This window comes from Schistocerca gregaria, chromosome 3 (assembly GCF_023897955.1).
Source record: "Schistocerca gregaria isolate iqSchGreg1 chromosome 3, iqSchGreg1.2, whole genome shotgun sequence".
NCBI classification, from domain to species: domain Eukaryota; kingdom Metazoa; phylum Arthropoda; class Insecta; order Orthoptera; family Acrididae; genus Schistocerca; species Schistocerca gregaria.
The window spans coordinates 589,174,906-589,197,697 of record NC_064922.1 but is presented as its reverse complement, the minus strand read 5'-3'; the positions used below and the strand labels follow the sequence as shown (position 1 = coordinate 589,197,697).

The window sequence follows — 22,792 nt, the reverse complement described above, 5'->3', positions numbered from 1 at the left end:
CTCCTTTTAAAGCAACCTGGCGGCAGAAAACGCCATGGCCTCACTCGTTTCTGTAGTGCTTCCGTGGCCAGCACAGTAGCCGTTACGACAGTGTATTAATTTTCGCCTGGACAGGGGCTTAAACCCGGGACCTTTCGGTTGTCGGTCTAGCGCTCTGCTTGACTTAGCTATCCTGTCCCTCTGCCAAGCATGGTGGTACAGCTGCAATGTGTGCGAGTGATTTGCGTGTCGTAATTACTGGCTTGGGGCTCCAATGGCGACTTCACCGACTTCCCACTGACGCACCGCTGACGCTAGTTTTCTGTCGTCTTAAACGATGGACATACTTCCAAGCAGCTGCGAGATCTTACGAGAAGACACGCTGCACCACTGCTTTTGCCGCACTCAAATGACTCAATTGCGATACTTAAAAAGAAATGAATGCTCGCTCTGTCCAACACTTTCAAGTGCATGTGCGTACTCACGAACACGGCGACTGCGCGAGGAAATGACGGCGGTGCGCTCGTGGGCCTGCGACGGATTTCTGCATTACTAGCTTCCGTGCGAGATGAACCGATAGCCATAGGAAGCAGAGCCCGCCGCGAAATTCAGTATCTTTAAACATAAATTTTCGTCTTGCTGAGAGAGGTGGCACTGGTTTGCATTGGCATTCACCCATGCATGTCACATGTGCGCGAAACTTTCTGCTCGTTTGTACGCAAAATCGCACGCAGCCGGTAGGATTCGAACCTACGCTCCCAGAGGGAACCTGATTTCGAGTCAGACGCCTTAACCACTCGGCCACGACTGCCGCTAGCACAAGATTCTCCCGACACGTGCACCTGCTGCCGTTTAGAGCACTGCATTGCCAGGGAACGGCGTAGCTGCATTTTTTTCCGTAGTGCTTTCACCGCTTGTAGGCGAGCCGCTACCAAAGTATTAAAATTTCCGCCCGGACAGGGACTTGAACCCTGGACCCTTAGGTTAAAAGCCTAATGCTCTACCGACTGAGCTATCCGGGCTCATGTTACCTCCACGTCACTTCCCACTATCCTACGGACACACTGCCTCATGTCGTTTACTGTTGGGCAATCATTGCATGGAGCTGTTACTAATTAAACGTCCTCTGAATGCTCTCTACGAACTCATCACGCTGGGCTCGTAACTGTCTATCGAAGAAAGCTGACACACGATGAAAATCAAATTGCAGCAGCTTTTACGTCTCATACGTTGAAGCAGAGGAGCTTCGTGTTTTGTCGACACTCACTTGCCAACTGGAAAATTCACAAGCGTCTCGAATGCAATGTTTCCCACGTGTTTGCCCATTTCACGGTTCCGTTGGAGACGCTCTTCGCGTCTTGACACAAAAACGAAACGCAGTCGGTAGGACTCGAACCTACGCTCCCAGAGGGAATCTGATTTCTAGTCAGACGCCTTAACCACTCGGCCACGACTGCCCGTCGCAGCAGCGTCTCTCTACAAGTGAAACTGCTCCTTTTAAAGCAACCTGGCGGCAGAAAACGCCATGGCCTCACTCGTTTCTGTAGTGCTTCCGTGGCCAGCACAGTAGCCGTTACGACAGTGTATTAATTTTCGCCTGGACAGGGGCTTAAACCCGGGACCTTTCGGTTGTCGGTCTAGCGCTCTGCTTGACTTAGCTATCCTGTCCCTCTGCCAAGCATGGTGGTACAGCTGCAATGTGTGCGAGTGATTTGCGTGTCGTAATTACTGGCTTGGGGCTCCAATGGCGACTTCACCGACTTCCCACTGACGCACCGCTGACGCTAGTTTTCTGTCGTCTTAAACGATGGACATACTTCCAAGCAGCTGCGAGATCTTACGAGAAGACACGCTGCACCACTGCTTTTGCCGCACTCAAATGACTCAATTGCGATACTTAAAAAGAAATGAATGCTCGCTCTGTCCAACACTTTCAAGTGCATGTGCGTACTCACGAACACGGCGACTGCGCGAGGAAATGACGGCGGTGCGCTCGTGGGCCTGCGACGGATTTCTGCATTACTAGCTTCCGTGCGAGATGAACCGATAGCCATAGGAAGCAGAGCCCGCCGCGAAATTCAGTATCTTTAAACATAAATTTTCGTCTTGCTGAGAGAGGTGGCACTGGTTTGCATTGGCATTCACCCATGCATGTCACATGTGCGCGAAACTTTCTGCTCGTTTGTACGCAAAATCGCACGCAGCCGGTAGGATTCGAACCTACGCTCCCAGAGGGAATCTGATTTCGAGTCAGACGCCTTAACCACTTTTTTTTTTTTATTATCAGATTGACTTGGTATATTTCACGAGAATTCAGACAACCATAGTCAAATCATCATTTAATATTAGCTGCAAAAAGAAAATCAACAAATTAGGTGAAACACAAATAAAACATTTCTTCTGAAGGGGAAGACCAACCCGTTACCCCACCCGTATGAATTTTGGGTGTATATAGATACATGCAAAAGAGAGAGAGAAAAAAAAAATTACGAAAAAATACAACAAGGGAGGGGACTCGAGCTCAGGGAAGAAAACAGGAATCACAGGGGAACTTAACCAACCCCTTGACGGTTAAACACAAGAAAAAGCATATTCGAAAAAAGCGTTCGGTACTGTGGTAACCGCTGCCATTTCCAATGCGCAGTTGACAAATAATGGTGAAAAACGCGGGGATCTGGGTCATTACCGCCTTCAATGACGTAGTGGACATAGTAACCCAAGAGCCAAACAATCGTGTTCGTTTTCGTCTGAGGAAAATAAGAGATGTCCGGATGTAAGAAGATGTCGTCTGGGAATGCGGTTTCAGGCCCTCTAGTAAGAAAAGCTAATTGACGGCGGACCCAGAGCCAATGATCCCGTCCGCAAGCAACTAGCCTGTGAAGTAAGGTGTCAGTTTGATGACATTCCTCACACTGATCAGTCGGACGAAGGCCAATACGAAAAAGACGATCACCAGTAGGTATCAGACGGTAAATGACCTTATACCACGTTGAAGCAATCTCCATCGGCAAAATGGGAAGACTAAGATGAGACCAGACCGTTTTCCATGACGTTGACGGGGAAGCAAGTTCAACAGAAGAAGGGAAACATGCTGTACCCCAACGGATTTGTAGCATGTTGGTAGTTATATACGTCATAGAAAGTATATCAGCACCCAGAATACCGACAAGTACAAAGTATTCACGAATGTGCCGCAATTTAGGATTAATCCGTCCAACATCAACAGGAGGGGTCAGACTGGCCTGCCGGAGGCGGGAAAGTAAACGAGAGGTGACTGAATGCGGAGCCCGCGTACAGGTTAAAACATTGCGGCGGGCAAATAAGATGGACGTCTTCACTTTGATATCTGAAAAACCCAATCCTCCAAGCTTCCGAGGCCTGGCCACAACTTCATATCGGACACGGAAGACATGGCGGCGCCACAGAAATCGACTAGACAGCTGTTTCAGCCTGCGGGCCATCATCGCGGGAAGCGGGAAGACCTGCGCAACGTAGTATATTTTACTGAAGACATAGGTCTCTAAAACCCGTGCCTTGTGAAGGAGGCTAAGGGAACGGCGGTCATGTTCAAGGATCGCCCCGTGAACACGACTCGTAACCTCACGCCAATTTAGTGCCGCCATTTTGATCGGATTACGATCCACTATGATCCCCAAGGTCTTATGGCGATCGACAACCGTCGCCCAAGGAATGACGACATGATCAAAGCCTCTCAACGGCAGGAACGTGCATTTGCGATCATTAATGCGAGCACCAGCAAGACCACAAAATGAATCCAAGGTATCCTTAAGCCGCGGTATATCCTCGGCATGTCGTACTAAAACCATGACGTCATCGGCGTATGCACGGACTGCAAAAATTTCCCCCAATATATTCCAGCCACGTAAGTGCATGGTGAGATGGCGAAGTAAGGGCTCTAAGGATAGAACAAAAAGTGACATGGATAAGGGGCTTCCCTGGGGTAACCCCCGTCTGATCGATATCCGGGGGGTAGGGTGACCGTTCACAATCACCGAGACACTGATACCGGTAAAAAGATTAGTTAATACTTGTCGAGCATCATTATTAAAGCCGACAGCGGTGAGCACTCTCGATAAAAAATCATGGCTGACGCGATCGAACGCTTTTTGGAAATCAAGAAAAAGCAAAGCCCCTGGGATATTAGCGGCAGCCGCCACCGAGATTACATCGCGACATTCGAGAACGGAAGTCAGTATCGTGCGTCCAGGCACACAGCTTTGGTGGGCGGCAATAATGGTATCGAGCAGCTTAGAGAGACGGATGTTAATTGCTCGAGCGACAAGTTTATAATCAAAGTTAAGGAGAGTAATAGGACGGAGGGAATCAATTGCAGGTCGACCTGTGGATTTCGGGAGGAGGACCATTCTGCCTTCCTGAAAAGGAGCAGGAAGTGAGACTCCCCGCATCACTTCATTTACCATTGACGTTAAGGTGTCACCAATGAGCGGCCAAAATTGAACATAGAACTCCTTAGGAATACCATCTAATCCAGGCGACTTGCGGGACTGCGATCCTGCAACAACATCATATATGTCATCCTTCTGAAAGGGACGCAGAAAGGCGTCGTTTAATTGAGGAGTGACGACGCGAGGCAGCAAGGAGGTAAAGTCGTCAAGAGAGGTTTCCGCCGGGACATGAGTATCGTACAGATCAGTAAAATAGGTGTAAACGAAGTCAGAAATGTCACGGTGAGAGGTGAACACGCGGCCGTCAGCGGTTGTGAGGGAGGCAAGGCACCCACGTTTCCGGCGCGACCGTAAACGGACTAGATGGTAGAGTGACGTCAGTTCCTCTTGTAGAAGGGAACGTGGTTGAGACCTCGTCCGCAGGCCCTCCATTTGAATGCGTTTGAGCTGCAGCAATTTGGCTTTGATGCGCTGTATATCAGTAACCCGGAGGGGAGCATGCGTAGCACTATCGTACAGTTGACGTAAGACAGAATAGTAAAATTCTTGCGTTCGTCGATCTTCTGCCACCTTCGCAGCCCCAAAACGCATGAGAGCCCTACGGATGTGAGGTTTTGCATACAGTGTCCACCATGCCACGATAGACGGGTACCGGTCCATAGTACGAGAACAACGTGTCCAAATGTCCTCCAGGACGATACCAAGGGAGGTATCTTGCAAATACGCGATATTGAGCATCCAAGGAGGACGAAACAATTTTACCGGTTGTCGCTCGTAATTAAACGTAACGGCTACAGCGCAATGATCAGTAAAACAGGCTGGTATCACATCAACAGCCAGAAGTTGCCCACACAAGGAATCGGAAAGGTAAAAGCGATCGAGGCGACTGCTAGACGTGGGAGTAAAGTAGGTATGTCGCACAAGTGTAGGATTGCGAGAAACCCACACGTCACGCAGGTGCAAGGAGCGCACAAGGTCGTCGAGTTCTTTACTGAAATTAAAATTAGGAGACTGATCTACCGGCCGTAGAACACAATTGAAGTCCCCACCTAAAATTATCTTTGTCGGGGATTTACGAAGCAGGTAAATGACTTCTTCTTTATAGAAACTCGAGCGTGCGGTAGTACAACCCGAACCAGAAGGGGCATAAAGAAGGAGTAAACTGAGATCATAAAACGTGCACCCGATCCCCCTTCCACTGTCAAGTACTTCGAAATTCATCAACGGAATGCCTTCTCTATAAAACAAGGCAGTGCCCGTAGAAAGTTCGGAAGCGACATTAAAAAACGTCGAGAACCCAGGAATGGAAAACTGGTCGAATAGGACTTCCTGTAAAAAAAACAACATCTGCCCCAGACTGATAGATAAACTGTCGCAAAGCGGCGAGCCGAAGCTCAGAACATATTCTGTTAATATTCAGAGTAAGAAATGTATATGCTTGCATGGAACTTCAACCTACAAGAAAAACAAAGATCGGTAGAGAGCCGTCAGCTGACGGAGCAGCATACAAGTAATCATACCAGAAACAAGCGCTGAACCACAGAGAGAAAAACTACGAAACAGAACCCTCATCTTCCCACTGCTTTTTCTTCGGCCGTGACGCGGCTCTCCGTGGCTGTTTACGGATTCGACTGCGGCTCCGCGGTGCCGACGCTGCAGCGTTCGGCTGCGTAGGAGCATCATGTAGACATTCCGTGTCAGATTGCGAGAGAGAGGCCTCTACATCCCACTCGTCCGCAGACATGGGTTCACGGTGGGACAGTTGGTGAATAACAACGGGATCCACTGGCTCTGGAGAATCAATCAGTTGTTTAATGGGAGGAGGCTGTGACCCAGAGGGGGCGACAGAAATTCCAGAAGGGGGATGCGAAACAGAGTCAATAGGAGAAGTGTCAGAGAGCACCGGAGAAGACACGTGGCAACCAGAAGCAGGTTCCGTCACGGGCGTCTCCGAAGAGGCTGCCGCGGTAGCAGGAACAACGTCAGATAAGGTGTCAGGGAGCTTCTGCAAAGGCGTGATAGCACCTGTGGCTTCCTCATCCACGATTTCCGACTGAGAAAGAGAGTCCTTTACCGGAGGCCCATCGGAAGGGCGAGCCAATAAGGAAGATTCATCAGCCGCATCATCCTGTGTTCGCCGACGCTTGTTGTGAGAAATCAGCGCGGGAACATCGGAATTATGGGCAGCAACATCCCTACTCAAGGACAACGGGGGAAAATCACGGCCGTTGTCGGGTAACGGATCACTGCGTACCTCAGTAACAGTGAGCGATTCAGTCCGAGATCCTTGCGGGAGAAGATCAGCTAAAGTCAATTTTTTACGCTGTTCGTATGTAGGTTTTAATACCACCACACGCCGCGGACAATTAGTACGGAAATGACCAGTTTCATTACAATAATAACATGTTCCTTCCTGGCCACTGTACGTGACATGGACCCTATAACCACATACCTGTAGGTGAGAAGGAATAGGTTTTTTGACCACCATTTCCACCGACCGAATACCACTATATACCTGTAAGCGGTGCTGAGCAGACCAGCGTTCCTTTCGAATATGGCGTACGTCCCCATAAGGAAGCAAAACGGACTTCAGAAAAGAGTCGTCAACCTCGGGCGGAAGGTTAAATACCCGAACATTCGTATATACCACTTCTGCATTGGCCAAGAGAACCATACTAGTGGAACCATCACGGTGCGTAAAGGGTACCTGAGAACCATGACGAGAAAGTAGCCTATCAACCTGGAGCGGGTCAAGAAACTTAACAAAAAACACATATAATTCGCTGTCGAAATATGCGGTATGCACCTGATCAGTAGTGACCTTAACTGTATCGACTAACCAGTCATGTATCTCCAAAGAACCGGGCTGGACGTGACGCGTGGATTTGTCAAAGGTAAAACTGACTGTACCTGTACGCGGAACTTTCGTGGGAACCATGGTGGACATCACGGCGAGCGACGACGCCGCGACAGGAAGGGCCGCACGAACACCAAACACCAGCCGACAACCAGCGATGCGACGCGCACGGAGACCAACACGGCACTAGACTGACAGGAGGAAAACACGCTGCGCTACGGTAGAGGCGGAACTAAGAGCACGACCTAGTCGACCGACGCGCGAAGCGAGAATGTGAACCACTCGGCCACGACTGCCGCTAGCACAAGATTCTCCCGACACGTGCACCTGCTGCCGTTTAGAGCACTGCATTGCCAGGGAACGGCGTAGCTGCATTTTTTTCCGTAGTGCTTTCACCGCTTGTAGGCGAGCCGCTACCAAAGTATTAAAATTTCCGCCCGGACAGGGACTTGAACCCTGGACCCTTAGGTTAAAAGCCTAATGCTCTACCGACTGAGCTATCCGGGCTCATGTTACCTCCACGTCACTTCCCACTATCCTACGGACACACTGCCTCATGTCGTTTACTGTTGGGCAATCATTGCATGGAGCTGTTACTAATTAAACGTCCTCTGAATGCTCTCTACGAACTCATCACGCTGGGCTCGTAACTGTCTATCGAAGAAAGCTGACACACGATGAAAATCAAATTGCAGCAGCTTTTACGTCTCATACGTTGAAGCAGAGGAGCTTCGTGTTTTGTCGACACTCACTTGCCAACTGGAAAATTCACAAGCGTCTCGAATGCAATGTTTCCCACGTGTTTGCCCATTTCACGGTTCCGTTGGAGACGCTCTTCGCGTCTTGACACAAAAACGAAACGCAGTCGGTAGGACTCGAACCTACGCTCCCAGAGGGAATCTGATTTCTAGTCAGACGCCTTAACCACTCGGCCACGACTGCCCGTCGCAGCAGCGTCTCTCTACAAGTGAAACTGCTCCTTTTAAAGCAACCTGGCGGCAGAAAACGCCATGGCCTCACTCGTTTCTGTAGTGCTTCCGTGGCCAGCACAGTAGCCGTTACGACAGTGTATTAATTTTCGCCTGGACAGGGGCTTAAACCCGGGACCTTTCGGTTGTCGGTCTAGCGCTCTGCTTGACTTAGCTATCCTGTCCCTCTGCCAAGCATGGTGGTACAGCTGCAATGTGTGCGAGTGATTTGCGTGTCGTAATTACTGGCTTGGGGCTCCAATGGCGACTTCACCGACTTCCCACTGACGCACCGCTGACGCTAGTTTTCTGTCGTCTTAAACGATGGACATACTTCCAAGCAGCTGCGAGATCTTACGAGAAGACACGCTGCACCACTGCTTTTGCCGCACTCAAATGACTCAATTGCGATACTTAAAAAGAAATGAATGCTCGCTCTGTCCAACACTTTCAAGTGCATGTGCGTACTCACGAACACGGCGACTGCGCGAGGAAATGACGGCGGTGCGCTCGTGGGCCTGCGACGGATTTCTGCATTACTAGCTTCCGTGCGAGATGAACCGATAGCCATAGGAAGCAGAGCCCGCCGCGAAATTTAGTATCTTTAAACATAAATCTTCGTCTTGCTGAGAGAGGTGGCACTGGTTTGCATTGGCATTCACCCATGCATGTCACATGTGCGCGAAACTTTCTGCTCGTTTGTACGCAAAATCGCACACAGCCGGTAGGATTCGAACCTACGCTCCCAGAGGGAATCTGATTTCGAGTCAGACGCCTTAACCACTCGGCCACGACTGCCGCTAGCACAAGATTCTCCCGACACGTGCACCTGCTGCCGTTTAGAGCACTGCAGTGCCAGGGAACGGCGTAGCTGCATTTTTTTCCGTAGTGCTTTCACCGCTTGTAGGCGAGCCGCTACCAAAGTATTAAAATTTCCGCCCGGACAGGGACTTGAACCCTGGACCCTTAGGTTAAAAGCCTAATGCTCTACCGACGGAGCTATCCGGGCTCATGTTATCTCCACGTCACTTCCCACTATGCTACGGACACACTGCCTCATGTCGTTTACTGTTGGGCAATCATTGCATGGAGCTGTTACTAATTAAACGTCCTCTGAATGCTCTCTACGAACTCATCACGCTGGGCTCGTAACTGTCTATCGAAGAAAGCTGACACACGATGAAAATCAAATTGCAGCAGCTTTTACGTCTCATACGTTGAAGCAGAGGAGCTTCGTGTTTTGTCGACACTCACTTGCCAACTGGAAAATTCACAAGCGTCTCGAATGCAATGTTTCCCACGTGTTTGCCCATTTCACGGTTCCGTTGGAGACGCTCTTCGCGTCTTGACACAAAAACGAAACGCAGTCGGTAGGACTAGAAACTACGCTCCCAGAGGGAATCTGATTTCTAGTCAGACGCCTTAACCACTCGGCCACGACTGCCCGTCGCAGCAGCGTCTCTCTACAAGTGAAACTGCTCCTTTTAAAGCAACCTGGCGGCAGAAAACGCCATGGCCTCACTCGTTTCTGTAGTGCTTCCGTGGCCAGCACAGTAGCCGTTACGACAGTGTATTAATTTTCGCCTGGACAGGGGCTTAAACCCGGGACCTTTCGGTTGTCGGTCTAGCGCTCTGCTTGACTTAGCTATCCTGTCCCTCTGCCAAGCATGGTGGTACAGCTGCAATGTGTGCGAGTGATTTGCGTGTCGTAATTACTGGCTTGGGGCTCCAATGGCGACTTCACCGACTTCCCACTGACGCACCGCTGACGCTAGTTTTCTGTCGTCTTAAACGATGGACATACTTCCAAGCAGCTGCGAGATCTTACGAGAAGACACGCTGCACCACTGCTTTTGCCGCACTCAAATGACTCAATTGCGATACTTAAAAAGAAATGAATGCTCGCTCTGTCCAACACTTTCAAGTGCATGTGCGTACTCACGAACACGGCGACTGCGCGAGGAAATGACGGCGGTGCGCTCGTGGGCCTGCGACGGATTTCTGCATTACTAGCTTCCGTGCGAGATGAACCGATAGCCATAGGAAGCAGAGCCCGCCGCGAAATTCAGTATCTTTAAACATAAATTTTCGTCTTGCTGAGAGAGGTGGCACTGGTTTGCATTGGCATTCACCCATGCATGTCACATGTGCGCGAAACTTTCTGCTCGTTTGTACGCAAAATCGCACGCAGCCGGTAGGATTCGAACCTACGCTCCCAGAGGGAATCTGATTTCGAGTCAGACGCCTTAACCACTCGGCCACGACTGCCGCTAGCACAAGATTCTCCCGACACGTGCACCTGCTGCCGTTTAGAGCACTGCATTGCCAGGGAACGGCGTAGCTGCATTTTTTTCCGTAGTGCTTTCACCGCTTGTAGGCGAGCCGCTACCAAAGTATTAAAATTTCCGCCCGGACAGGGACTTGAACCCTGGACCCTTAGGTTAAAAGCCTAATGCTCTACCGACTGAGCTATCCGGGCTCATGTTATCTCCACGTCACTTCCCACTATGCTACGGACACACTGCCTCATGTCGTTTACTGTTGGGCAATCATTGCATGGAGCTGTTACTAATTAAACGTCCTCTGAATGCTCTCTACGAACTCATCACGCTGGGCTCGTAACTGTCTATCGAAGAAAGCTGACACACGATGAAAATCAAATTGCAGCAGCTTTTACGTCTCATACGTTGAAGCAGAGGAGCTTCGTGTTTTGTCGACACTCACTTGCCAACTGGAAAATTCACAAGCGTCTCGAATGCAATGTTTCCCACGTGTTTGCCCATTTCACGGTTCCGTTGGAGACGCTCTTCGCGTCTTGACACAAAAACGAAACGCAGTCGGTAGGACTCGAACCTACGCTCCCAGAGGGAATCTGATTTCTAGTCAGACGCCTTAACCACTCGGCCACGACTGCCCGTCGCAGCAGCGTCTCTCTACAAGTGAAACTGCTCCTTTTAAAGCAACCTGGCGGCAGAAAACGCCATGGCCTCACTCGTTTCTGTAGTGCTTCCGTGGCCAGCACAGTAGCCGTTACGACAGTGTATTAATTTTCGCCTGGACAGGGGCTTAAACCCGGGACCTTTCGGTTGTCGGTCTAGCGCTCTGCTTGACTTAGCTATCCTGTCCCTCTGCCAAGCATGGTGGTACAGCTGCAATGTGTGCGAGTGATTTGCGTGTCGTAATTACTGGCTTGGGGCTCCAATGGCGACTTCACCGACTTCCCACTGACGCACCGCTGACGCTAGTTTTCTGTCGTCTTAAACGATGGACATACTTCCAAGCAGCTGCGAGATCTTACGAGAAGACACGCTGCACCACTGCTTTTGCCGCACTCAAATGACTCAATTGCGATACTTAAAAAGAAATGAATGCTCGCTCTGTCCAACACTTTCAAGTGCATGTGCGTACTCACGAACACGGCGACTGCGCGAGGAAATGACGGCGGTGCGCTCGTGGGCCTGCGACGGATTTCTGCATTACTAGCTTCCGTGCGAGATGAACCGATAGCCATAGGAAGCAGAGCCCGCCGCGAAATTCAGTATCTTTAAACATAAATTTTCGTCTTGCTGAGAGAGGTGGCACTGGTTTGCATTGGCATTCACCCATGCATGTCACATGTGCGCGAAACTTTCTGCTCGTTTGTACGCAAAATCGCACGCAGCCGGTAGGATTCGAACCTACGCTCCCAGAGAGAATCTGATTTCGAGTCAGACGCCTTAACCACTCGGCCACGACTGCCGCTAGCACAAGATTCTCCCGACACGTGCACCTGCTGCCGTTTAGAGCACTGCATTGCCAGGGAACGGCGTAGCTGCATTTTTTTCCGTAGTGCTTTCACCGCTTGTAGGCGAGCCGCTACCAAAGTATTAAAATTTCCGCCCGGACAGGGACTTGAACCCTGGACCCTTAGGTTAAAAGCCTAATGCTCTACCGACTGAGCTATCCGGGCTCATGTTATCTCCACGTCACTTCCCACTATGCTACGGACACACTGCCTCATGTCGTTTACTGTTGGGCAATCATTGCATGGAGCTGTTACTAATTAAACGTCCTCTGAATGCTCTCTACGAACTCATCACGCTGGGCTCGTAACTGTCTATCGAAGAAAGCTGACACACGATGAAAATCAAATTGCAGCAGCTTTTACGTCTCATACGTTGAAGCAGAGGAGCTTCGTGTTTTGTCGACACTCACTTGCCAACTGGAAAATTCACAAGCGTCTCGAATGCAATGTTTCCCACGTGTTTGCCCATTTCACGGTTCCGTTGGAGACGCTCTTCGCGTCTTGACACAAAAACGAAACGCAGTCGGTAGGACTCGAACCTACGCTCCCAGAGGGAATCTGATTTCTAGTCAGACGCCTTAACCACTCGGCCACGACTGCCCGTCGCAGCAGCGTCTCTCTACAAGTGAAACTGCTCCTTTTAAAGCAACCTGGCGGCAGAAAACGCCATGGCCTCACTCGTTTCTGTAGTGCTTCCGTGGCCAGCACAGTAGCCGTTACGACAGTGTATTAATTTTCGCCTGGACAGGGGCTTAAACCCGGGACCTTTCGGTTGTCGGTCTAGCGCTCTGCTTGACTTAGCTATCCTGTCCCTCTGCCAAGCATGGTGGTACAGCTGCAATGTGTGCGAGTGATTTGCGTGTCGTAATTACTGGCTTGGGGCTCCAATGGCGACTTCACCGACTTCCCACTGACGCACCGCTGACGCTAGTTTTCTGTCGTCTTAAACGATGGACATACTTCCAAGCAGCTGCGAGATCTTACGAGAAGACACGCTGCACCACTGCTTTTGCCGCACTCAAATGACTCAATTGCGATACTTAAAAAGAAATGAATGCTCGCTCTGTCCAACACTTTCAAGTGCATGTGCGTACTCACGAACACGGCGACTGCGCGAGGAAATGACGGCGGTGCGCTCGTGGGCCTGCGACGGATTTCTGCATTACTAGCTTCCGTGCGAGATGAACCGATAGCCATAGGAAGCAGAGCCCGCCGCGAAATTCAGTATCTTTAAACATAAATTTTCGTCTTGCTGAGAGAGGTGGCACTGGTTTGCATTGGCATTCACCCATGCATGTCACATGTGCGCGAAACTTTCTGCTCGTTTGTACGCAAAATCGCACGCAGCCGGTAGGATTCGAACCTACGCTCCCAGAGGGAATCTGATTTCGAGTCAGACGCCTTAACCACTCGGCCACGACTGCCGCTAGCACAAGATTCTCCCGACACGTGCACCTGCTGCCGTTTAGAGCACTGCATTGCCAGGGAACGGCGTAGCTGCATTTTTTTCCGTAGTGCTTTCACCGCTTGTAGGCGAGCCGCTACCAAAGTATTAAAATTTCCGCCCGGACAGGGACTTGAACCCTGGACCCTTAGGTTAAAAGCCTAATGCTCTACCGACTGAGCTATCCGGGCTCATGTTATCTCCACGTCACTTCCCACTATGCTACGGACACACTGCCTCATGTCGTTTACTGTTGGGCAATCATTGCATGGAGCTGTTACTAATTAAACGTCCTCTGAATGCTCTCTACGAACTCATCACGCTGGGCTCGTAACTGTCTATCGAAGAAAGCTGACACACGATGAAAATCAAATTGCAGCAGCTTTTACGTCTCATACGTTGAAGCAGAGGAGCTTCGTGTTTTGTCGACACTCACTTGCCAACTGGAAAATTCACAAGCGTCTCGAATGCAATGTTTCCCACGTGTTTGCCCATTTCACGGTTCCGTTGGAGACGCTCTTCGCGTCTTGACACAAAAACGAAACGCAGTCGGTAGGACTCGAACCTACGCTCCCAGAGGGAATCTGATTTCTAGTCAGACGCCTTAACCACTCGGCCACGAGTGCCCGTCGCAGCAGCGTCTCTCTACAAGTGAAACTGCTCCTTTTAAAGCAACCTGGCGGCAGAAAACGCCATGGCCTCACTCGTTTCTGTAGTGCTTCCGTGGCCAGCACAGTAGCCGTTACGACAGTGTATTAATTTTCGCCTGGACAGGGGCTTAAACCCGGGACCTTTCGGTTGTCGGTCTAGCGCTCTGCTTGACTCAGCTATCCTGTCCCTCTGCCAAGCATGGTGGTACAGCTGCAATGTGTGCGAGTGATTTGCGTGTCGTAATTACTGGCTTGGGGCTCCAATGGCGACTTCACCGACTTCCCACTGACGCACCGCTGACGCTAGTTTTCTGTCGTCTTAAACGATGGACATACTTCCAAGCAGCTGCGAGATCTTACGAGAAGACACGCTGCACCACTGCTTTTGCCGCACTCAAATGACTCAATTGCGATACTTAAAAAGAAATGAATGCTCGCTCTGTCCAACACTTTCAAGTACATGTGCGTACTCACGAACACGGCGACTGCGCGAGGAAATGACGGCGGTGCGCTCGTGGGCCTGCGACGGATTTCTGCATTACTAGCTTCCGTGCGAGATGAACCGATAGCCATAGGAAGCAGAGCCCGCCGCGAAATTTAGTATCTTTAAACATAAATCTTCGTCTTGCTGAGAGAGGTGGCACTGGTTTGCATTGGCATTCACCCATGCATGTCACATGTGCGCGAAACTTTCTGCTCGTTTGTACGCAAAATCGCACACAGCCGGTAGGATTCGAACCTACGCTCCCAGAGGGAATCTGATTTCGAGTCAGACGCCTTAACCACTCGGCCACGACTGCCGCTAGCACAAGATTCTCCCGACACGTGCACCTGCTGCCGTTTAGAGCACTGCAGTGCCAGGGAACGGCGTAGCTGCATTTTTTTCCGTAGTGCTTTCACCGCTTGTAGGCGAGCCGCTACCAAAGTATTAAAATTTCCGCCCGGACAGGGACTTGAACCCTGGACCCTTAGGTTAAAAGCCTAATGCTCTACCGACGGAGCTATCCGGGCTCATGTTATCTCCACGTCACTTCCCACTATGCTACGGACACACTGCCTCATGTCGTTTACTGTTGGGCAATCATTGCATGGAGCTGTTACTAATTAAACGTCCTCTGAATGCTCTCTACGAACTCATCACGCTGGGCTCGTAACTGTCTATCGAAGAAAGCTGACACACGATGAAAATCAAATTGCAGCAGCTTTTACGTCTCATACGTTGAAGCAGAGGAGCTTCGTGTTTTGTCGACACTCACTTGCCAACTGGAAAATTCACAAGCGTCTCGAATGCAATGTTTCCCACGTGTTTGCCCATTTCACGGTTCCGTTGGAGACGCTCTTCGCGTCTTGACACAAAAACGAAACGCAGTCGGTAGGACTAGAAACTACGCTCCCAGAGGGAATCTGATTTCTAGTCAGACGCCTTAACCACTCGGCCACGACTGCCCGTCGCAGCAGCGTCTCTCTACAAGTGAAACTGCTCCTTTTAAAGCAACCTGGCGGCAGAAAACGCCATGGCCTCACTCGTTTCTGTAGTGCTTCCGTGGCCAGCACAGTAGCCGTTACGACAGTGTATTAATTTTCGCCTGGACAGGGGCTTAAACCCGGGACCTTTCGGTTGTCGGTCTAGCGCTCTGCTTGACTCAGCTATCCTGTCCCTCTGCCAAGCATGGTGGTACAGCTGCAATGTGTGCGAGTGATTTGCGTGTCGTAATTACTGGCTTGGGGCTCCAATGGCGACTTCACCGACTTCCCACTGACGCACCGCTGACGCTAGTTTTCTGTCGTCTTAAACGATGGACATACTTCCAAGCAGCTGCGAGATCTTACGAGAAGACACGCTGCACCACTGCTTTTGCCGCACTCAAATGACTCAATTGCGATACTTGAAAAGAAATGAATGCTCGCTCTGTCCAACACTTTCAAGTACATGTGCGTACTCACGAACACGGCGACTGCGCGAGGAAATGACGGCGGTGCGCTCGTGGGCTTGCGACGGATTTCTGCATTACTAGCTTCCGTGCGAGATGAACCGATAGCCATAGGAAGCAGAGCCCGCCGCGAAATTTAGTATCTTTAAACATAAATCTTCGTCTTGCTGAGAGAGGTGGCACTGGTTTGCATTGGCATTCACCCATGCATGTCACATGTGCGCGAAACTTTCTGCTCGTTTGTACGCAAAATCGCACGCAGCCGGTAGGATTCGAACCTACGCTCCCAGAGGGAATCTGATTTCGAGTCAGACGCCTTAACCACTCGGCCACGACTGCCGCTAGCACAAGATTCTCCCGACACGTGCACCTGCTGCCGTTTAGAGCACTGCAGTGCCAGGGAACGGCGTAGCTGCATTTTTTTCCGTAGTGCTTTCACCGCTTGTAGGCGAGCCGCTACCAAAGTATTAAAATTTCCGCCCGGACAGGGACTTGAACCCTGGACCCTTAGGTTAAAAGCCTAATGCTCTACCGACGGAGCTATCCGGGCTCATGTTATCTCCACGTCACTTCCCACTATCCTACGGACACACTGCCTCATGTCGTTTACTGTTGGGCAATCATTGCATGGAGCTGTTACTAATTAAACGTCCTCTGAATGCTCTCTACGAACTCATCACGCTGGGCTCGTAACTGTCTATCGAAGAAAGCTGACACACGATGAAAATCAAATTGCAGCAGCTTTTACGTCTCATACGTTGAAGCAGAGGAGCTTCGTGTTTTGTCGACACTCACTTGCCAACTGGAAAATTCACAAGCGTCTCGAATGCAATGTTTCCCACGTGTTTGCCCATTTCACGGTTCCGTTGGAGACGCTCTTCGCGTCTTGACACAAAAACGAAACGCAGTCGGTAGGACTCGAACCTACGCTCCCAGAGGGAATCTGATTTCTAGTCAGACGCCTTAACCACTCGGCCACGAGTGCCCGTCGCAGCAGCGTCTCTCTACAAGTGAAACTGCTCCTTTTAAAGCAACCTGGCGGCAGAAAACGCCATGGCCTCACTCGTTTCTGTAGTGCTTCCGTGGCCAGCACAGTAGCCGTTACGACAGTGTATTAATTTTCGCCTGGACAGGGGCTTAAACCCGGGACCTTTCGGTTGTCGGTCTAGCGCTCTGCTTGACTCAGCTATCCTGTCCCTCTGCCAAGCATGGTGGTACAGCTGCAATGTGTGCGAGTGATTTGCGTGTCGTAATTACTGGCTTGGGGCTCCAATGGCGACTTCACCGACTTCCCACTGACGCACCGCTGACGCTAGTTTTCTGTCGTCTTAAACGATGGACATACTTCCAAGCAGCTGCGAGATCTTACGAGAAGACACGCTGCACCACTGCTTTTGCCGCACTCAAATGACTCAATTGCGATACTTAAAAAGAAATGAATGCTCGCTCTGTCCAACACTTTCAAGTACATGTGCGTACTCACGAACACGGCGACTGCGCGAGGAAATGACGGCGGTGCGCTCGTGGGCCTGCGACGGATTTCTGCATTACTAGCTTCCGTGCGAGATGAACCGATAGCCATAGGAAGCAGAGCCCGCCGCGAAATTTAGTATCTTTAAACATAAATCTTCGTCTTGCTGAGAGAGGTGGCACTGGTTTGCATTGGCATTCACCCATGCATGTCACATGTGCGCGAAACTTTCTGCTCGTTTGTACGCAAAATCGCACACAGCCGGTAGGATTCGAACCTACGCTCCCAGAGGGAATCTGATTTCGAGTCAGACGCCTTAACCACTCGGCCACGACTGCCGCTAGCACAAGATTCTCCCGACACGTGCACCTGCTGCCGTTTAGAGCACTGCAGTGCCAGGGAACGGCGTAGCTGCATTTTTTTCCGTAGTGCTTTCACCGCTTGTAGGCGAGCCGCTACCAAAGTATTAAAATTTCCGCCCGGACAGGGACTTGAACCCTGGACCCTTAGGTTAAAAGCCTAATGCTCTACCGACGGAGCTATCCGGGCTCATGTTATCTCCACGTCACTTCCCACTATGCTACGGACACACTGCCTCATGTCGTTTACTGTTGGGCAATCATTGCATGGAGCTGTTACTAATTAAACGTCCTCTGAATGCTCTCTACGAACTCATCACGCTGGGCTCGTAACTGTCTATCGAAGAAAGCTGACACACGATGAAAATCAAATTGCAGCAGCTTTTACGTCTCATACGTTGAAGCAGAGGAGCTTCGTGTTTTGTCGACACTCACTTGCCAACTGGAAAATTCACAAGCGTCTCGAATGCAATGTTTCCCACGTGTTTGCCCATTTCACGGTTCCGTTGGAGACGCTCTTCGCGTCTTGACACAAAAACGAAACGCAGTCGGTAGGACTAGAAACTACGCTCCCAGAGGGAATCTGATTTCTAGTCAGACGCCTTAACCACTCGGCCACGACTGCCCGTCGCAGCAGCGTCTCTCTACAAGTGAAACTGCTCCTTTTAAAGCAACCTGGCGGCAGAAAACGCCATGGCCTCACTCGTTTCTGTAGTGCTTCCGTGGCCAGCACAGTAGCCGTTACGACAGTGTATTAATTTTCGCCTGGACAGGGGCTTAAACCCGGGACCTTTCGGTTGTCGGTCTAGCGCTCTGCTTGACTCAGCTATCCTGTCCCTCTGCCAAGCATGGTGGTACAGCTGCAATGTGTGCGAGTGATTTGCGTGTCGTAATTACTGGCTTGGGGCTCCAATGGCGACTTCACCGACTTCCCACTGACGCACCGCTGACGCTAGTTTTCTGTCGTCTTAAACGATGGACATACTTCCAAGCAGCTGCGAGATCTTACGAGAAGACACGCTGCACCACTGCTTTTGCCGCACTCAAATGACTCAATTGCGATACTTGAAAAGAAATGAATGCTCGCTCTGTCCAACACTTTCAAGTACATGTGCGTACTCACGAACACGGCGACTGCGCGAGGAAATGACGGCGGTGCGCTCGTGGGCTTGCGACGGATTTCTGCATTACTAGCTTCCGTGCGAGATGAACCGATAGCCATAGGAAGCAGAGCCCGCCGCGAAATTTAGTATCTTTAAACATAAATCTTCGTCTTGCTGAGAGAGGTGGCACTGGTTTGCATTGGCATTCACCCATGCATGTCACATGTGCGCGAAACTTTCTGCTCGTTTGTACGCAAAATCGCACGCAGCCGGTAGGATTCGAACCTACGCTCCCAGAGGGAATCTGATTTCGAGTCAGACGCCTTAACCACTCGGCCACGACTGCCGCTAGCACAAGATTCTCCCGACACGTGCACCTGCTGCCGTTTAGAGCACTGCAGTGCCAGGGAACGGCGTAGCTGCATTTTTTTCCGTAGTGCTTTCACCGCTTGTAGGCGAGCCGCTACCAAAGTATTAAAATTTCCGCCCGGACAGGGACTTGAACCCTGGACCCTTAGGTTAAAAGCCTAATGCTCTACCGACGGAGCTATCCGGGCTCATGTTATCTCCACGTCACTTCCCACTATCCTACGGACACACTGCCTCATGTCGTTTACTGTTGGGCAATCATTGCATGGAGCTGTTACTAATTAAACGTCCTCTGAATGCTCTCTACGAACTCATCACGCTGGGCTCGTAACTGTCTATCGAAGAAAGCTGACACACGATGAAAATCAAATTGCAGCAGCTTTTACGTCTCATACGTTGAAGCAGAGGAGCTTCGTGTTTTGTCGACACTCACTTGCCAACTGGAAAATTCACAAGCGTCTCGAATGCAATGTTTCCCACGTGTTTGCCCATTTCACGGTTCCGTTGGAGACGCTCTTCGCGTCTTGACACAAAAACGAAACGCAGTCGGTAGGACTCGAACCTACGCTCCCAGAGGGAATCTGATTTCTAGTCAGACGCCTTAACCACTCGGCCACGAGTGCCCGTCGCAGCAGCGTCTCTCTACAAGTGAAACTGCTCCTTTTAAAGCAACCTGGCGGCAGAAAACGCCATGGCCTCACTCGTTTCTGTAGTGCTTCCGTGGCCAGCACAGTAGCCGTTACGACAGTGTATTAATTTTCGCCTGGACAGGGGCTTAAACCCGGGACCTTTCGGTTGTCGGTCTAGCGCTCTGCTTGACTCAGCTATCCTGTCCCTCTGCCAAGCATGGTGGTACAGCTGCAATGTGTGCGAGTGATTTGCGTGTCGTAATTACTGGCTTGGGGCTCCAATGGCGACTTCACCGACTTCCCACTGACGCACCGCTGACGCTAGTTTTCTGTCGTCTTAAACGATGGACATACTTCCAAGCAGCTGCGAGATCTTACGAGAAGACACGCTGCACCACTGCTTTTGCCGCACTCAAATGACTCAATTGCGATACTTAAAAAGAAATGAATGCTCGCTCTGTCCAACACTTTCAAGTACATGTGCGTACTCACGAACACGGCGACTGCGCGAGGAAATGACGGCGGTGCGCTCGTGGGCCTGCGACGGATTTCTGCATTACTAGCTTCCGTGCGAGATGAACCGATAGCCATAGGAAGCAGAGCCCGCCGCGAAATTTAGTATCTTTAAACATAAATCTTCGTCTTGCTGAGAGAGGTGGCACTGGTTTGCATTGGCATTCACCCATGCATGTCACATGTGCGCGAAACTTTCTGCTCGTTTGTACGCAAAATCGCACACAGCCGGTAGGATTCGAACCTACGCTCCCAGAGGGAATCTGATTTCGAGTCAGACGCCTTAACCACTCGGCCACGACTGCCGCTAGCACAAGATTCTCCCGACACGTGCACCTGCTGCCGTTTAGAGCACTGCAGTGCCAGGGAACGGCGTAGCTGCATTTTTTTCCGTAGTGCTTTCACCGCTTGTAGGCGAGCCGCTACCAAAGTATTAAAATTTCCGCCCGGACAGGGACTTGAACCCTGGACCCTTAGGTTAAAAGCCTAATGCTCTACCGACGGAGCTATCCGGGCTCATGTTATCTCCACGTCACTTCCCACTATCCTACGGACACACTGCCTCATGTCGTTTACTGTTGGGCAATCATTGCATGGAGCTGTTACTAATTAAACGTCCTCTGAATGCTCTCTACGAACTCATCACGCTGGGCTCGTAACTGTCTATCGAAGAAAGCTGACACACGATGAAAATCAAATTGCAGCAGCTTTTACGTCTCATACGTTGAAGCAGAGGAGCTTCGTGTTTTGTCGACACTCACTTGCCAACTGGAAAATTCACAAGCGTCTCGAATGCAATGTTTCCCACGTGTTTGCCCATTTCACGGTTCCGTTGGAGACGCTCTTCGCGTCTTGACACAAAAACGAAACGCAGTCGGTAGGACTAGAAACTACGCTCCCAGAGGGAATCTGATTTCTAGTCAGACGCCTTAACCACTTTTTTTTTTTTTTTTTTTTTTTTTTTTTTTTTTTTTTTTTTTTTTTTTTTATAGGGCCTCCTTCCTCCCCTTCAGCCCCGCCTTGCGCTCGCCATAAATCGCCTTCGTCGGCGTCGGCTTCATCTGCCATGATTTCTGAAGTACTTATTCTTCTGAACTATTCCGATTTCCAAACCAAAGATACTTCTAAACCTATTGCATAGTCCCGCAATGGTGACAAAGTAGAATATATATATATATATATATATTTTTTTTTTTTTTAAATAGGAAATGAAAAAGGAACTCTGGTCCGCTAGAAAAACAGAAGAAAATAAAATAGTCCTTGTCGTAACACTGTTCAGTATACGTCACTGTGACATTTGAAGAAAAAAGAGAAAAAACAAAGCAATGTAGAATGAAGGAAAGAAAAAAATACTTCTTTCATCGAAGAACGACTTCTAAAAAATTCGCATATCGTTTCCTGTAATGTCTCGTCTGTGAAAGTATGTGAAACTGTAATGCCAGGTAAAGACAGAACGCCGCCTCACTCTTGGGTTCTTGCGTCTGTAAATAATGAACATAATGACCCTTCAACCAATTGACAGAGTTCCGTTTGGTGTTCGGGTACGGCACTGAATCCGGATACAGGAAATCTTCAGGTTTAATACAAAGCTGGGAAGTCCTCATAATCGTAGCCAGTTTTCGGCGAATGCATGGCCAAACTGCTTGGACAGTGGTGCACAGAAAACGATGTTCATCAGTATCAGGCAAGTTGCACGTTAGGCACAAAGGTGAGTCAGCCAAATGTAGAGCATGAAGTCGTGAATTGGTACTTATTTTACGGTTCACGACCCTGTACCAAGAGGCTTTCACTGACGTTGGTAAATCACGGCTATGTATGTTTTTCCATATCACTGGCCAGCGATGATTGGGGTATTTGTGTTCGATGTTGTTCCTGTTCTTGGTTGCCAGTAGTTTATTATAAACTAACTTCACCACGGAAAGCTCATTTTCTGGGAGAGTTGACCGTACGTAACTGAACTCAATGAAAAAGCTCTTAAAGTGAGTCAGCGCAGGCGGAATATGTTGAACAGAGACAGGAGGCTGCAGGCAGGCCGGCGCTATTTCGGTTAACAAGTGAGCCGTTAGACTGTTCGGTAACGACCTCCACCGTTTGTAGGTGGTGCATACGTACAAAGCTCGTGACTTGGAACGAACATCTGTTAAATTTAAGCCTCCATCGGTCGTGGAGAGAGTGAGCGTATCGTACTTGACTTTAAAAATGTGTCCACGTGTGACAAAATGGCCTAGAGCGGACATCATACGCTTCGCTGTCTCCTGTGGCATGGGCAGTACTTGTGCAACGTAGTTAATCTTTGAGGTGAGGTAGA

The 22,792-nt window shown here is 50.1% G+C and overlaps 31 non-coding genes across 31 annotated transcripts; all 31 read right to left on the bottom strand.

Moving 5' to 3' along the window:
- Positions 1–708: 708 nt before the first annotated feature.
- Positions 709–790, bottom strand: Trnas-cga (transfer RNA serine (anticodon CGA)). The gene has a single exon. It is a non-coding gene; the product is annotated as a tRNA-Ser (tRNA).
- A 138-nt stretch (positions 791–928) lies between these two features.
- On the bottom strand, positions 929–1,001 carry Trnak-uuu (transfer RNA lysine (anticodon UUU)). Its single transcript has one exon. It is a non-coding gene; the product is annotated as a tRNA-Lys (tRNA).
- A 353-nt stretch (positions 1,002–1,354) lies between these two features.
- Positions 1,355–1,436, bottom strand: Trnas-aga (transfer RNA serine (anticodon AGA)). The gene has a single exon. It is a non-coding gene; the product is annotated as a tRNA-Ser (tRNA).
- A 6,261-nt stretch (positions 1,437–7,697) lies between these two features.
- Positions 7,698–7,770, bottom strand: Trnak-uuu (transfer RNA lysine (anticodon UUU)). Its single transcript has one exon. It is a non-coding gene; the product is annotated as a tRNA-Lys (tRNA).
- A 353-nt stretch (positions 7,771–8,123) lies between these two features.
- On the bottom strand, positions 8,124–8,205 carry Trnas-aga (transfer RNA serine (anticodon AGA)). The gene has a single exon. It is a non-coding gene; the product is annotated as a tRNA-Ser (tRNA).
- Positions 8,206–8,947: 742 nt separating this feature from the next.
- Trnas-cga (transfer RNA serine (anticodon CGA)) lies at positions 8,948–9,029 on the bottom strand. The gene has a single exon. It is a non-coding gene; the product is annotated as a tRNA-Ser (tRNA).
- A 138-nt stretch (positions 9,030–9,167) lies between these two features.
- On the bottom strand, positions 9,168–9,240 carry Trnak-uuu (transfer RNA lysine (anticodon UUU)). Its single transcript has one exon. It is a non-coding gene; the product is annotated as a tRNA-Lys (tRNA).
- Positions 9,241–9,593: 353 nt separating this feature from the next.
- Trnas-aga (transfer RNA serine (anticodon AGA)) lies at positions 9,594–9,675 on the bottom strand. The gene has a single exon. It is a non-coding gene; the product is annotated as a tRNA-Ser (tRNA).
- Positions 9,676–10,417: 742 nt separating this feature from the next.
- Positions 10,418–10,499, bottom strand: Trnas-cga (transfer RNA serine (anticodon CGA)). The gene has a single exon. It is a non-coding gene; the product is annotated as a tRNA-Ser (tRNA).
- Positions 10,500–10,637: 138 nt separating this feature from the next.
- On the bottom strand, positions 10,638–10,710 carry Trnak-uuu (transfer RNA lysine (anticodon UUU)). The gene has a single exon. It is a non-coding gene; the product is annotated as a tRNA-Lys (tRNA).
- A 353-nt stretch (positions 10,711–11,063) lies between these two features.
- Positions 11,064–11,145, bottom strand: Trnas-aga (transfer RNA serine (anticodon AGA)). Its single transcript has one exon. It is a non-coding gene; the product is annotated as a tRNA-Ser (tRNA).
- Positions 11,146–11,887: 742 nt separating this feature from the next.
- Positions 11,888–11,969, bottom strand: Trnas-cga (transfer RNA serine (anticodon CGA)). The gene has a single exon. It is a non-coding gene; the product is annotated as a tRNA-Ser (tRNA).
- A 138-nt stretch (positions 11,970–12,107) lies between these two features.
- Positions 12,108–12,180, bottom strand: Trnak-uuu (transfer RNA lysine (anticodon UUU)). The gene has a single exon. It is a non-coding gene; the product is annotated as a tRNA-Lys (tRNA).
- A 353-nt stretch (positions 12,181–12,533) lies between these two features.
- Trnas-aga (transfer RNA serine (anticodon AGA)) lies at positions 12,534–12,615 on the bottom strand. The gene has a single exon. It is a non-coding gene; the product is annotated as a tRNA-Ser (tRNA).
- Positions 12,616–13,357: 742 nt separating this feature from the next.
- On the bottom strand, positions 13,358–13,439 carry Trnas-cga (transfer RNA serine (anticodon CGA)). The gene has a single exon. It is a non-coding gene; the product is annotated as a tRNA-Ser (tRNA).
- A 138-nt stretch (positions 13,440–13,577) lies between these two features.
- Trnak-uuu (transfer RNA lysine (anticodon UUU)) lies at positions 13,578–13,650 on the bottom strand. Its single transcript has one exon. It is a non-coding gene; the product is annotated as a tRNA-Lys (tRNA).
- A 353-nt stretch (positions 13,651–14,003) lies between these two features.
- Positions 14,004–14,085, bottom strand: Trnas-aga (transfer RNA serine (anticodon AGA)). Its single transcript has one exon. It is a non-coding gene; the product is annotated as a tRNA-Ser (tRNA).
- Positions 14,086–14,827: 742 nt separating this feature from the next.
- Positions 14,828–14,909, bottom strand: Trnas-cga (transfer RNA serine (anticodon CGA)). The gene has a single exon. It is a non-coding gene; the product is annotated as a tRNA-Ser (tRNA).
- A 138-nt stretch (positions 14,910–15,047) lies between these two features.
- Positions 15,048–15,120, bottom strand: Trnak-uuu (transfer RNA lysine (anticodon UUU)). The gene has a single exon. It is a non-coding gene; the product is annotated as a tRNA-Lys (tRNA).
- Positions 15,121–15,473: 353 nt separating this feature from the next.
- Trnas-aga (transfer RNA serine (anticodon AGA)) lies at positions 15,474–15,555 on the bottom strand. Its single transcript has one exon. It is a non-coding gene; the product is annotated as a tRNA-Ser (tRNA).
- A 742-nt stretch (positions 15,556–16,297) lies between these two features.
- Positions 16,298–16,379, bottom strand: Trnas-cga (transfer RNA serine (anticodon CGA)). The gene has a single exon. It is a non-coding gene; the product is annotated as a tRNA-Ser (tRNA).
- Positions 16,380–16,517: 138 nt separating this feature from the next.
- On the bottom strand, positions 16,518–16,590 carry Trnak-uuu (transfer RNA lysine (anticodon UUU)). Its single transcript has one exon. It is a non-coding gene; the product is annotated as a tRNA-Lys (tRNA).
- Positions 16,591–16,943: 353 nt separating this feature from the next.
- Trnas-aga (transfer RNA serine (anticodon AGA)) lies at positions 16,944–17,025 on the bottom strand. The gene has a single exon. It is a non-coding gene; the product is annotated as a tRNA-Ser (tRNA).
- A 742-nt stretch (positions 17,026–17,767) lies between these two features.
- On the bottom strand, positions 17,768–17,849 carry Trnas-cga (transfer RNA serine (anticodon CGA)). Its single transcript has one exon. It is a non-coding gene; the product is annotated as a tRNA-Ser (tRNA).
- A 138-nt stretch (positions 17,850–17,987) lies between these two features.
- On the bottom strand, positions 17,988–18,060 carry Trnak-uuu (transfer RNA lysine (anticodon UUU)). The gene has a single exon. It is a non-coding gene; the product is annotated as a tRNA-Lys (tRNA).
- A 353-nt stretch (positions 18,061–18,413) lies between these two features.
- Positions 18,414–18,495, bottom strand: Trnas-aga (transfer RNA serine (anticodon AGA)). The gene has a single exon. It is a non-coding gene; the product is annotated as a tRNA-Ser (tRNA).
- A 742-nt stretch (positions 18,496–19,237) lies between these two features.
- On the bottom strand, positions 19,238–19,319 carry Trnas-cga (transfer RNA serine (anticodon CGA)). The gene has a single exon. It is a non-coding gene; the product is annotated as a tRNA-Ser (tRNA).
- Positions 19,320–19,457: 138 nt separating this feature from the next.
- Positions 19,458–19,530, bottom strand: Trnak-uuu (transfer RNA lysine (anticodon UUU)). Its single transcript has one exon. It is a non-coding gene; the product is annotated as a tRNA-Lys (tRNA).
- Positions 19,531–19,883: 353 nt separating this feature from the next.
- Trnas-aga (transfer RNA serine (anticodon AGA)) lies at positions 19,884–19,965 on the bottom strand. Its single transcript has one exon. It is a non-coding gene; the product is annotated as a tRNA-Ser (tRNA).
- A 742-nt stretch (positions 19,966–20,707) lies between these two features.
- On the bottom strand, positions 20,708–20,789 carry Trnas-cga (transfer RNA serine (anticodon CGA)). Its single transcript has one exon. It is a non-coding gene; the product is annotated as a tRNA-Ser (tRNA).
- A 138-nt stretch (positions 20,790–20,927) lies between these two features.
- On the bottom strand, positions 20,928–21,000 carry Trnak-uuu (transfer RNA lysine (anticodon UUU)). Its single transcript has one exon. It is a non-coding gene; the product is annotated as a tRNA-Lys (tRNA).
- Between the last annotated feature and the right edge of the window lie 1,792 nt (positions 21,001–22,792).